The sequence below is a fragment of the Cynocephalus volans genome, chromosome 12, assembly GCF_027409185.1.
Source record: "Cynocephalus volans isolate mCynVol1 chromosome 12, mCynVol1.pri, whole genome shotgun sequence".
Taxonomy (NCBI): domain Eukaryota; kingdom Metazoa; phylum Chordata; class Mammalia; order Dermoptera; family Cynocephalidae; genus Cynocephalus; species Cynocephalus volans.
In genome coordinates, this window is record NC_084471.1 from 55,230,608 (window position 1) to 55,244,500 (window position 13,893).

General features: G+C 35.8%; 1 protein-coding gene and 1 pseudogene across 2 annotated transcripts in view; one reads left to right on the forward strand and one right to left on the reverse strand.

Annotated features, from left to right (window-relative positions):
• MSRB3 (methionine sulfoxide reductase B3) overlaps positions 1-13,893 on the reverse strand; it is a 198,488-nt gene that overhangs the window by 31,327 nt on the left and 153,268 nt on the right. The gene's annotated exons all lie outside the window — the stretch shown is intronic.
• On the forward strand, positions 289-774 carry LOC134361130 (transcription factor BTF3-like; annotated as a pseudogene).

Sequence of the window (13,893 nt, forward strand, 5' to 3'; positions counted from 1 at the left end):
AAGGTTCAAGGAGAAGCCACCTACCTCTATTTTTAGACAAACAAAAAACTTTAGAACTGCCTTTCAGAAATGAGTAAACTAAAAAAGAAAAAAAAAAAAAGTCTCCAATGAAAGAAGTCTAAGTTCTGTGCTCAAAAAATAAAGTTTTTTCTGAAAGTTTTATCCCAGAAAACCAAGAAAGAAATTAAACTGCCTCCCACACATGTGCGCCTAATCTCAGTTGGTCTGCCTAAGACTCCCAAGCGCCAACCTTAGTCCTCCACACGGCCCCTTTTCCACTCTAACAAGATGTAAGAAACTATCATGAACCAGGAAAAACTTGCCAAACTGCAGGCACAAGTGCACATTCGTGGGAAAGTTGCTGCTCCCAGACAGAAGGTAGATCACAGAACAGCTACAGCAGATGATAAAAAACCTCAGTTCTCCTTAAAGAAGTTAGAGGTAAACAATAGCTCTGGTATTGAAGAAGTAAATGTGTTTACAAACCAAGGAACACTGATCCACTTTACCAACCCTAAAGTTCAGGCATCTCTGGCACCAAACACTTTCACTGTTACAGTCCACACTGAGACAAAGCAGCTGACAGAAATGTTACCTAGCATCTCAAACCAGCTTGGTGCAGACAGTCTCACTAGTTTCAGGAGACTGGCTGAAGCTCTGCCCAAACAATCTGTGCACAGAAAAGCACCATTTGCTACTGGAGAAGACAATGACGATGAAGTTCCAGATCTTGCGGATAGTTTTGAGGAGTCTTCCAAGAATGAGGTAAATTGAATTGGGTGAACTTTGGAAGAAGCTAAAACTTGACGTTTCTGGGAGCTGCTATTTTATATTATAACTGCTTTTTAAAATTGTTTTGTTTAAGGATCTGATAAAATCTAGATCTCTAATATTTTTAAACCCAAGCCCTTGGACACTGCAGCTCTTTTCAGTTTTTGCTTATATGCAATTCATTCTTTGGAGCTAATTAAGCTGAAGAAGCCTGGGAATAAAGTTTGAAACAAAGGTAAATAAAGTTCTTTATCTAGTTAAAAAAAAAAAAGAAGAAGAAAAGAAACTAAACCACAAACACTTCACACTCTAAATGAAATCAGAGCGAATATGAACTCTATAATAAATTTTAACAGGAGATAAATGGACACAGAATGAAATAAAAAGTAGTTGGCAGAATCAAAGAAAAAAATAAGAAAAAAACCTATTATTTCAGAAAGATAGTAATTTCAAGTTTCAAAGAGCAGAATCAACCCAAAAGAGAACAGAATTTTTGATACACAAGAAATAGTTCAAGTAAACAATATGGAAAAAAATAAATGAAAAATTAGTTGCCACAAAAAAATAAATGATGTAATTGCAGTTCTGGTTGCTTATTTCATTCAAGGGTCATTCAAGAAGGTTTACTTTTTTATTTAGTGAAGGTAGAATTTTTGCTTCCATCTTATTATTAATTTATATTTTCCTATTTTTCACTCACAGACTGTGATCTGCACAATTTTTGTTTGGACTAATTTATTATGGTTTTATCAGTGTCTTACATTATAGGACCTATACTTTCTTAACTCTTCTTCCAATACTTTCTTCATGTATATCTTATTGTTGTTTCCTTTGCTGTTCTGTTTTTTCTGTTTTATTCCTGAGGGACACCAATGACCCAAATAGTTGAATCGTTGTTTTTACAGTCCACATCTATCATCTTTTTGCTGCTAATTTTCGAATCATTTTCCTTTTCATCTGTATTATAGAACAGTTTTTCAAGTAACCCTGAACTTGAAAAACTAATTATATATTTAGCAGGTTCAATTTGGTTCTTTACTTGCTTCTAATGAAGTTTCCAATTTGGATATAGAATTGTTAGCTTCTCTGCAGGATTTTCTTAATTCTGCCAGCTCTGTCTCTAATCACATTTCATCTTTTATCTCTTTTATAGAATTTTTGATCTTTTGAGTGCAAATATTTTTCAATAACAAATATTTTTACATGTGTTTTCGCCCACAGCTTTGTTATTTTCATTCACTTACACTGTAGAATCTTTTGTAGGTCCCATGTTTGCTCGTTTTCTTCTCCCCACATCAAGGGGAAGGAGTGTACTTAGGCCTGAGATAGGCCCCATTAAAATGAGCATATTCTTCTCATATATTTCACTGTCCACCTGCATACTGTTATAAGTACTAACATTTATATACTGTTATATGTCCACCTTTGTACTGTAGTTTGAAGAGCTGGAGGTTTGACTACTTTAACTTTATATTACTAGTTCAGTGTTCCAGTACACTGAGGGAAATAGTTGGGAGCAGGTCGTCCTCATTGGGGACATTTGTCTCTGTATACCTTTCACCGTGTTCGGCAAGAAAAGATCATTTTTCCACACCCAATTTACTCGTTGGCCTGACCTCCTTTCTGGGTACATGATGGGACTGTATCTGGTGTCTATTTGGTTGCTAGCCACCGTCTGGCTCAGCAGGAAAAGGCCCAAATACTTACTTCTTCCTATGTTGTATAATGGTAATTGCCTTTAGACCTTTTCACTCAGTTGCTTCTCAATGTAGTTGTTCCACAATGCTGAAAGAATTTCCAAAATGGAAAGTTTTCCCACCTGTTCCATGAACCAACCTGGCTTCTTGCTCTCAACTCTCCAACTTCAGAAATATTATTTGGGTTCTGACAGAATCACCCTAACTTAGAACTATACCACTTTCTTATGAAGGAGAATGATAAATCCTCTCATACTACCTTCCATTAATCATATCCTAGTCTACCTTATCTAGCATAAATTCTTATTTAAAAAACATTTTTTTCCTTTGATTATTTTAATTGGGATTTGGGGGCATAGGGAACAGATTTCTTTTCATCTTGCTGTTGTACCTCAAAGTCTAACTTCCCCCTCTTTAATCTCTGGTTTTAAGAAATTCTTTTATAGGACTTTTAAACATAACTACTATTAAATACAAATGAAGATAAATAACAGTAGATAATACATATAATATATTATGTATATCATTATTGTGATAAAACATGTAACATAAAATGTACCATTTTAGCCATTTTTAGGTATTCCAGTGGCATCAGTACATTCGCATTGCTGTGCAACCACTACCACCATCCATCTCTAGAACTTTTTCATCTTTTCAAACTGAAAATTGGTACCCATTAAATAACAACTCCCCAGTCCTCCCTTCCTCCAGTCCCTGGTAACCTCCATTCTAGTTTCTGTCTGTATGAATTTGACTATTCTACATACCTCATATAAGTGTGATTATACAATATTTGTCCTTGGTGTCTGGCTTAAAACCTGACACAATGTTTTCAAGGTTCATCTGTGTGGTGTCATGAGTCAGAATTTCATTCCTTTTTTTAAAAAATTGAAATATAACTGATCATACACATTTGTGTGGTACAGAGTTAATTATTAGTATTTGTGCATAAAATGTGATGATCACATCAGGATAGTTGGCATATTCATCATTACAAAACATATTATACTGAACATAATGTATATAACCATATTTTGTTTATCCATTAATCCATCAATGGACATCTGAGTTGTTTTCACTTTTTGGCTGTTATGAATAATGCTGCTATGAACAAATATGTGTTTGAGTCCCTGCTTTCTATTTTTTTGAGTATATATCTGTAAGTGGAATTGCTAGATCATATGGTAATTCTATGTTTAATTTTTTGAGGAACTGCCTTATTGTTTCCCACACTGGCTGAACCATTTTACATTCCCACCACTAGTCTACCAAGATAGATTCCAATTTCTCCATATCTTCTCCAACACTTATTATTTTCTGTTTTCTTGTTTCTTTGGGTTTTTTTTTTAAATAATAGCCATCCTAATGGACTCAGAATATATCTTTAATGAGTCATTCTCATATTCACAAATCCCTTTATCTCAAATTTATATAGGAAAGGGTGAGGGGAGCAATATTTGTCTAGACAAAGACCTTTTCCACTGTATGAAAATACTCATTCACATTAGCAATCAAACATGTGGTCCTAGCAAATGTTACATTAGTAGCATACTGCAATTAAGCCAACAGGCTTGAACCACGGCATAACTGACTGGTGCAGCTCTGCCTTTAACTGCTCTTAAGAACTAACTGCTCTATTAGGAAAAACAACTGTTAAAGAAGGGGTAAGTAAGGGGATGGTAGGGCTTGGGGGGGAGGCTGTAATGCCAGACACATCTTCGTTCCTATCTTCACCTGCTAAGAAGGTGAGTAAATTCATTTACATTAGTCAAGATTGGAAGAGCTAGAGGAGAATACAGACAAAGAAGGGAATTAACTGCTTTAAATGTCAGCTTGGATTAACATACACATCTTTAAACACCAATTTCAACTCTCTTATTTTACTGTGGAGCCATCAAGATTTTTTTCCCTTTTTTATTTTGGAATCCATTCATCTTTCCTTACCACAAAACTGTCCTGTGCCAGAATCTGGTTCTTTTCTCAAGGTTCTAACATTTCAGCTTGTTATAAACAGCATATGGATTTAGATTATGCAATGATAATGTGTGCTACTTTCCAAGGACTTATATTTTCTCTCTATATGTGAATAGAACATAATTATTACGTTGATTTATCTCTACTCTAAAAATAAATAATACTAATCAACCAACTAAAACACTAATTTGGTACATATATTCTTTTGTGGTTTACAAACATAGCCCCTTCTGTTGATTTAAAATTTTTAAAAAGTCCTGTACTGAAAAATGAGACAGTAGTCATAAAACAAAATTGTGTATAAGTACCTAGCTTTCGGGGTAAGATTTCAGATTTGTTCTTAAAGACCCCAAACATACTGAAGTCTAGTAAAAGATTTCCTAGTAATCAACTTCTGAATAATTTATTTGTTAGTGTCAATGTTCTACTAGCCTTACATTTTTTGTTTTGTCCCATGTTAGAAGAATCTTGCCAAATAGCATATCCAGACATAGACTTCATTCTCCTCTGTGCATGCTCAGCTGCCATTTATGATCACAGTTAGGCATTATCTTTCAAAACACACAAAGACATACGCATGCAGATGAAGCTCTCCACATACGCAAAGTGTGTATTACAATAATCTCTAAGAATTTCTTAAACTCACATGTCAAAAAGTATCATCTTCACTTCCCTGGACCTTTTAAATGGGAGCACACAAGGGTTCGGGCTTTCCACTATAACCTGACTTTCACCTTCTTCAAAAAGAACTTAAAAAAAAAGGAGGAAAAAGGATATCCAAAGGAATTTCTCATTAATTGCTAAATGGTCCAACATATTTGTAACTCTATCTCCTTTTCTTTTACACCAAGTCACTGATGAAAACCCGATGGCACAGAGGAACAACACACTAACATCAAATGACTGTGGTATATTTATAGAAATAGACAAAAACAGGCCTAAGTAGGCACAAAATGATTAATGCTTGGAACTGCATAGTCAAAAAATGAAAACATCTCTGTCATGAGAGAAAAAGGTTAAAAAGTTTAAGAAAATTTCTGAATAAAATTGCTAGAGCTAAGGCAGTGAAAGGGATTAATTTTTCGATTTTCTTGAAAAACAGGAGTCAACCCGTGACCCGGCTCCCCAGGTATTACATGCAGGCTTCAAGAATACAGTCATTTAGGAAGTAACTGCTTCAAGGAGTCCAGCTAAAACTACAAAGACGTGAAATTCCAGTCAGACACAGGAAATTCTTTGGGGAATAAAAGAATTTTATGACTCATAAGATGAAAATCTCCTGAATACTTAGTAATCTAATGAAGTATTGTCATCAGGAAAGGAGTTTGATGAATTTATGTGTTATGCAGGAAAATTTTAAGCAAAACAGGAAATTAAACCAACTTGAACTTGAATTCATTTGTAATTTTTCCTTTCAGGGTAAAACTAACTTCAAGGACACCAGACTTTCCCATACACATGGCATTCTATAGAATGTCACATTTTTAACTTCTAAAATTTTAAGCAAAATTTTATATTCATTAAAAAAAAATAGAACAGGTCAGCCCAGGAGTAGGCCTAGAATTCAAATGTTAGTCATTTTTAAGGCTCTTAGTCTTCAAATTTAATACAATTTGAAAAAAGCCATAAGAAGTGAAGGTAAAGGCTTGAGACAGATGATGATGTAAAGAGAAAAAGGAGGTCAAGTTTTTCCTGGGGAAATTGACAACAATAAAACACAGAGAAGACATTTTTTTCATTACTTTTAAAAAATGCTTAAACTTAGGAGAAAATCAACACTAAGGAAGCTACCCTGACCTTAAAACTTTTTCCACTTTTTTCTAACTTAATTCTAATTCAAAATTTTGCTTGTTCTACACGAAATTTTCTTCTGGTTACAGGTTGTAAAAATAAAGCAAGCAATGAAAGCCCTCTGTTTAATCTTTCCCAGGGACAAACATGGTGTAATGTATAATTTGTAACTGAGTTAAATTGCAAATTACTTTTATTTAATTTAGTCTAGTGCTTAGCTTCACCTCTGAAATATCAGTCTGCATCCTTCTATTTTAGTTTAATTCTATAGTCCACTTAAAACAGTAAATGTTTATATTAAAAGGACAAGAGAATGTGTGATGTGTTTTAACTGTCAAAAGTGTTGTGAACAGCAGCAGCTGGAAGAAGAATGTGTAGACCACTTCACTGTTATCCTGAAGCCTTTTAGATTCTTCAAATCAGCAGTTACGTCCTTCAGTGCTTGTATTAAAAGAGAGAGAGAGACAGAGAGAGAGAGAGAGACAGAGAGACAGAGAGAGACGGGGGGAGGAAAAAGGGAAGGAAGGAGACAAAGAAGGAAGGAAGGAAGAGAGGAAGAGGAAGAGAAAATTAAATTGCCATCTCTGAGAAAAAATGTACTGAAATTTTTAGAGTTCACCTGTAGTCTTTGCATTGCATTCTACACTAACTTTCTGCTGGTGCAGGGACTGAACTGGTCACCGGACACAGGACTTTTCTTTAACTTTTTAAGTCCCTGGATCATATGGAGACAAAATGAAAGTAGTTCCATCCTGGGCATTACTTGGAGATCTGTATGAACTGTGCTTAGTTCAGTTCCTCTGCGATGATCATTCACATCATCCTGAATTCATTATGATATGGCTATTGTTAAAGGCCTACTCAAAAACCAAATACTGAAAACAAATAGCTTCCTTTAAATGTTTCTAGATCTGGTGAAATTCCACTAATAAAACTGAAGAGAGAAATGTGCAACATTCTTACTGCAGGGATTTCAGGCTCAGTAGGAACATGGCTGGTGAGAAATGGAGCCTAAGGCTATGCTGGAGGACTAAGGATAATACATGCATAATGAGACTTCAGGTTTGACACATTCAATTCAAAAAATATTTGAAAGTGGATAAAAGCTGATGTGATCCAACTCCTGCCCACCTCTCCAAACACATTTCAAACCACTCTCCCCATTTGTGCTTCAATCACACTGGTCTTCTTTCTGTTTTTCCAAGGTGTTGAGTACAGTGGTCTCCCCTTATCCATGGTTTTGCTTTGTGCAGTTTCAGTTACTCATGGTCAACTGTGGTCTGGAAATATTAAATGGAAAATTCCAAAAATAAACAATTCATAAGTTTTAAATTGCATGCCATTCTGAGTAGCATGATGAAATCTCATGCCAACCCACTCCTTGTGCAAGACATGAATCATCACTTTGTCCTGTATATCCACACTATATATGCTACCTCCTTATTCATCATTGATATCATCTGCTCCTGCATCTAACCATCAACATAGTCAGGGTTCAATGATCCAGGATCACCTGAAGCAGATGGTCATAGCATATTGTCAGATGGTCAAAAGTAGCCCAGCACTACTTCAAAATCAAGGTAAAAGATCTGTACACTGAAAACTATAAAACATTTGTGAAAGAAATTAAAGACAAAAAATAGAAAGCTATCCCATGTTCATGGATTGGAAGAGTTAGTATTGTTAAAATATCCATATTATCCAAAGCCATCTACAGATTTAATACAATGCTCATCAAAATTCCACTGGGGCTAGGACAACTGGATATCTACATGCAGAAGAATGAAATAAGATCCTCATCTCACACCATATACAAAAATCAACTCAAAATGTATTAAAAACTTAAACATAAGACCTGAAACTGTAAAACTACTAGAACGAAAGGGGAAAAGCTCCATGACACTGTTCTGGACAATGATTTTTCTGGATATTACCACAAAAGCACAGGCAACAAAAGCAAAAATAGACAAATGTGACTGCATCAAACTAAAAAGCTTCTGCACAGCAAACGAAACAATCCACAAAGTAAAGACAACCTATGGATTGGGAGAAAATATTTACAAACTATACATTTGATAAGAGGTTAATATCCAAAATATATAAGGAACTCAAACAACTCAATAGCAAGAAAGCAAATAATCCAGTGTAAAAATAGAGAAAGCACCTGAATAGACATTTTTTAAAGGAAGACATACAAATGGCAAACAGGTATATGAAAAAAATGCTCAACATCACTAATCAACAGGGAAATGCAAATTAAAACCACAACGAGATATCATCTCACACCTGTTGGAATGTCTATCATCAAAAAGACAAAAGATAAGTATTGTTGAGGATGTGGAAAAAAGGAAATGCTTGTACAGTATTGGTGAGAATGCAAATTAGTACAGTCATTATGGAAAGCAGTATGGAGGTTCTTTAAAAAATTTAAAATAGAACTATCATATGATCCAGCAATCCCACTGCTGGATATATATCCAAAGGAATTGAAATCAATATGTTGAAGACATATCTGCACTCCCATGTTCACTGCAGCATTATTCACAATAACCAAGATATGGAATCAACCTGTGTCCATAAACAGATAGTTGGATAAGAAAAATATGGTACACAATAGAATATTATTCAGCCTTTAAAAAAAAAAAGAAATCCTGTCATTTGCTACAACATGGATGAAGCAAGAGGACACTATGTTAACTGAAACAAGCCAGGTACAGAAAGACAAATACTACATGTGGAATCTAAAAAAATTGAACCCATAGAAACAGAGGGTAGAATTGTGGTTATCAGTGTCTGGGGGTTGGAAGGGCTTGGGAAGATGATGGTCAAATGCACAAAATTTCATTTAGACATGAGAAGTAAGTTCAAGAGATCTTTTTCTTACACATCATGGTGACTACAGTTAATAACAATATATTGTATACTTGAAAATTGATAAAAGAGTAGATTTTAAGTGTTCTCACCAGAAAAAAATGATAAATATGAGAGGTAATACATATGTTAGATGGCTTGATTACACAGGAATATCTTGGATTTACTGTGGGTTATGATCCAGACCACCACAATAAAATGAATATCGCAATAAAGTGAGTGACACAAATTTTTTGGTTTCCTAGTGCATATAAAAGTTATGTTTAGGGAGGGAAAAAAAAGACACAACAATCACAATAATTCCTTGAACCTGTTAAGATAATTGAACAGATATGATGTTGATGGGGGGAGGGGAGAGAATGAGGGAGGAAAAGGGGGAATTGGTAAAAGGACACGAAAATCAACTACATTGTATATTGATTGATAAATTAAAATTTTTAAAAAGTTATGTTACATTATACTTTAGTCTATTAAGTGAGCAATAGCATTATGTGTAATAAAAAATGTACATACCTTAATTTAATTTATTGTTAAAAAAATGGTAACAATCAATTGAGCCTTACCATGTCATAATCTTTTTGCTGGTGGAGGGTCCTGCCTCAGTGTTGATGGCTGCTGACTGATTAGGGAGGGTGGTGGTTATTGAAGGCCGGGGTGGCTGTAGCAATTTTTTTAAACTAAGACACCAATGAAGTTTGTCACATCTATTGACTCTTCCTCTCATGAAAGATTTCTCTGTGACATGCAATGCTATTTGGTAGCATTTTATCCACAGTAGAACTTCTTTCAAAATTGGATTCAGTCCTCTCAACCCTGCTGCTGCTCTATTAACTAAATTAGTGTAATATTCTAAATCCTTTGTTGTCATTTAAACGGTGGTCACAGCATCTTCACCAGGAATAGATTCCATCTCAAGAAACCACTTTCTTTGCTCATCCATAAGAAGCAATCTCCTAATCTGTTAGTTTTATCATGAGATTGCAGCAATTCGGTCACATCTTCAGGCTCCACTTGTAATTCTAGTTGTCCTGCTATTTATACCACATCTGCAATTACTCCCTCCACTGAAGTCTTGAACCCCTCAAAGTCATCCATGAAGGTTGGAATAAACTTCTTCCAAATTCCTGTTAATGTTGACATTTTGACCTAATCTCATGAATCATGAATGTCCTTAATGGCATCTAGAATAGTGAACCCTGTCCAGAAGGTTTTCAATTTACTTTGCCCAGATCCATCAGAGGAATCACTATCCATGGCAGTTATAGCCTTACAAAATGTATTTCTTAAAATAATAAGACCTGAAATTATGCCTTGATCCATGGGGCTGCAGAATGGATGCTGTATTAGCAGGCATGAAAACAACAATATCCTTGTACATCTCCATCAGAGTTCTTGGGTGATCAGGTGCACTGTCAGTGAGCAGTACTTTTTGAAAGGAATGTTTTTTGTTTTTTCCTGAGCAGTAAGTCTCAACAGTGGGCTTAAAATATTCAGTAAACTAAACTCTAAACAGATGTGCTGTCATACAGGCTTTGTTGTTCCATTTTTATTGAGCACAGGCAGAGTATTAGCATAAGTACTTAGCATAATTCTTAAGGGCCCTAGGATTTTCAAAATGGTAAATGAGCACTGGCATCAACTTAAAGTCACCAGCTGCATTAGCCCCCACAAGGAGAGTCAGCCTGTCACTTGAAGCTTTGAAGCCAGGCATTGACTTGTCTCCAGCTATGAAAGTTCTAGACAGCATCTTCTTTCAGTATAAGGCTGTTTCACCTACATTGAAAATCTGTTGTTTAAAGTAGACACCTTCATCTATGATCTTAGCTAGATTACCTGGATAACTTGCTGCAGCTTCTACATCAGCACTCTCTGCTTCACCTTGCACTTTGATGTTATGGAGATGGCTTCTTTCCTTAAACCTCATGAAACAACCTCTGTTACCTTTAAACTTTTTTCCTGAAGCTTCCTCACTTCTCTCAGCCTTCACAGAATCGAAGAGAATTAGGGCCTTGATCTGCATTAGACTTTGGCTTAAGGAAATGTTGTGGCTGGTTTGATATTCTATCCAGACCACTAAAACTCTCTCCACATCAGTTTCATTCTCCTACATATGAATATCCAGTTTTCCCAGCACCATTTGCTGAAGAGGCAGTCTCTTCCCCAGTGTGTAGACTTGGTGCCTTTGTCAAAGATCAGATGGCTATAGGTGTATGGGTTCATTTCTGGGTTCCATATTCTATTCCATTGATCTGTGTGTCTGTTTTTATGCCAGTACCATGCTGTTTTGTTTATTATAGTTTTGTAGTATAGCTCATACCAAAGGGATACGTGTTCTCCCATGTTTATTGCAACACCATTTACAATATGCAAGAGTCCATCATCAGATAAGTGGATAAAGAAACTGTGGTATATCTACACAATGGAATATTACTCTGCTATAAAAAAAAGAATGAAATACTACCATTCACAACAACATAGATGGACTTAGAGAAAATTACATTAAGTGAAACAAGTCAGGCTCAGTAAGAGAAATACCACATGTTCTCACTTATTTGTGGGAGCTAAAAATAAATAAATATACAAACAAATAAAGTGTGGAGGTGGAAGAAGACACAACAATCACAACAATTCCTTGAACTTGTTAAGACAAGTGAACAGATATGATGTAATGTGGGTGGAGAAGAGAGTGAGTAGGGAAAGAGGAACAGGTAAAGGGACACAAAAATCAACTACAATGTATATTGAGAAGTTAAAATAAAAATAAATAAGTAAATAAGTAAGAAAGTAAATAAATAGATAAATAAATAAAAACTCTCCCCACATCAGCAATAAGACTATTTCACTTTCTAATCATTCATGTGTTCACTGGAGTAGCACTTTTAATTTAGTTCAAGAACTTTCCCTTTGCATTCACAACTTGGCTAATTGGTGCAAGAGGCCTCGCTTTCAGCCTATCTCAGCTTTCAACATGCCTTCCTCACTAAGCTTAATCATTTCTAGCTTTTGTTTTAAAGTGAGAGATGTGGGACTCTTCCCCTCACTTGAACATTTAGAGGCCATTGCAGGGTTATTAAATCACGTAATTTCAATATTGTTGTTTCTTGGAGAATAGGGGGAAAAGAGAAAGACGGGGGAACGGCCAGTCAGTGGAGCAGTCAGAACACAAATAACATTTATCAATCAAATTTGCCATCTTACATAGGCTTGGTTTGTGATGCCCCAGAACAATTACAATAGTAACATCAAAGATCACTGATCACAGATCACCATAACAGATATAATAATAAGAAGAAATACTGAAATATTACAAGAATTACCAAGGTGTGAAACCGAGACACAAAGTGAGCACATTTTGTTGGAAAAATGGCACCAACAGACTTGCTTGATGTAGGGTTGTCACAAACCTTCAATTTGTAAAAAACACAATATCTGTGAAGCACAATAAAGCAAAGCACAGTAAAACAAGGTATGCCTATATCAAAACATCATGTTGTATACCACAAATGTATACAACTTTTACTTGTCAATTAAAAAAGAAATTAAAAAAGAAAGAAAACAATTATAATCCATCATCTTTTATTTACACAGTTAAGGTTAAGAGGTAGAGTCCTCAAGGACTCTTTCTCATCTATGTGCCTTCTAATGCCATCAATTCCCTTAATAGGAGACAGACACCAATCAGGCTAAATATTAAAAGGCAAATATCTGAGGCAGAAGTAAAATACAGATTAGAATTTCAATTAAAAAAAGAGTGAATGAATAGATAAAGGGTGATCTGATATTTGAAGAAATGCACCTTGATTTGGAAGATAGTAAAGATGGTCTTCCAGAAACAGAAGATAAACTAGAATCTATAAGAGGATATAGTACTTTACATAGAGAAAGAGGTACATTGTGTCTACCTATTTTCCTGTCTGAGCAGAGGATGAAATGGATCATATCTGTGAGTTTACCAATATAAATCAAGATCTATTAAAACCCAAGTAGGGTCAGAATATAAAGAAAATCCAAGGCTAAACAATATCAAGCTGGCAAGGAGAGGGCTACTAGGCTTTCAGGTTTCCCAGCCAGTACATGCTCCTCTCATAAGTATCACAGAGGATAAAATAGTGGTACATTTGGGGCTACAGAGAGTTCTGCAACTCCTAAAGACAGATGTTTCTCAAATCCCAGGACTTTGCTTAGGATGAGGGATAGAATCACAACCAGGGTATGTCTTCCTGAGTCCCAACCGAATGGTAGAGAGAAGAGTACAGGCAAGAATGATATGGAGCTAGCAATTAACAAGAAAGGTTTCCCCAGGCGCTGGTTCAGAAAGCGGCAAGAAATAAATTCAAAGTTCTACCAAAGAATTGGATTCTTTTAAGATGTAAATGGGTTGAATGAGACAACAAGCAAACCATTTGTAAGATACTCCTAGTTGCCTTATTCTCTGTACTTGTTGACCCCTTTTGTAAACAAGGTGAACTTCGTCTATACCTACCCATCTTCCCTGGAGGCCCCACTTTCCCCAAACACACACAGTGCTAGATTTGATTTGGCACTGTTCTATGGACTTTGGGCTGGTGGCCAGGGATGCAGTCCTTAGGCATCAAGCTCAGAGTCTGCAAACCACAATCCAGCACTATAAGCCTGCTCTCCAGGGGCAGAAGTGAGAGTTAAATCTGTGAGACAATCTTCTTCAAAGGTCATGCAGAGTGGCTAACCGAGGATTGGGCTAGTAAGCCCCACCAGGGACTGCTCAGACTACATTTGTTTCAGTACAATTCTTGGGCCAGAAAACAGAAGA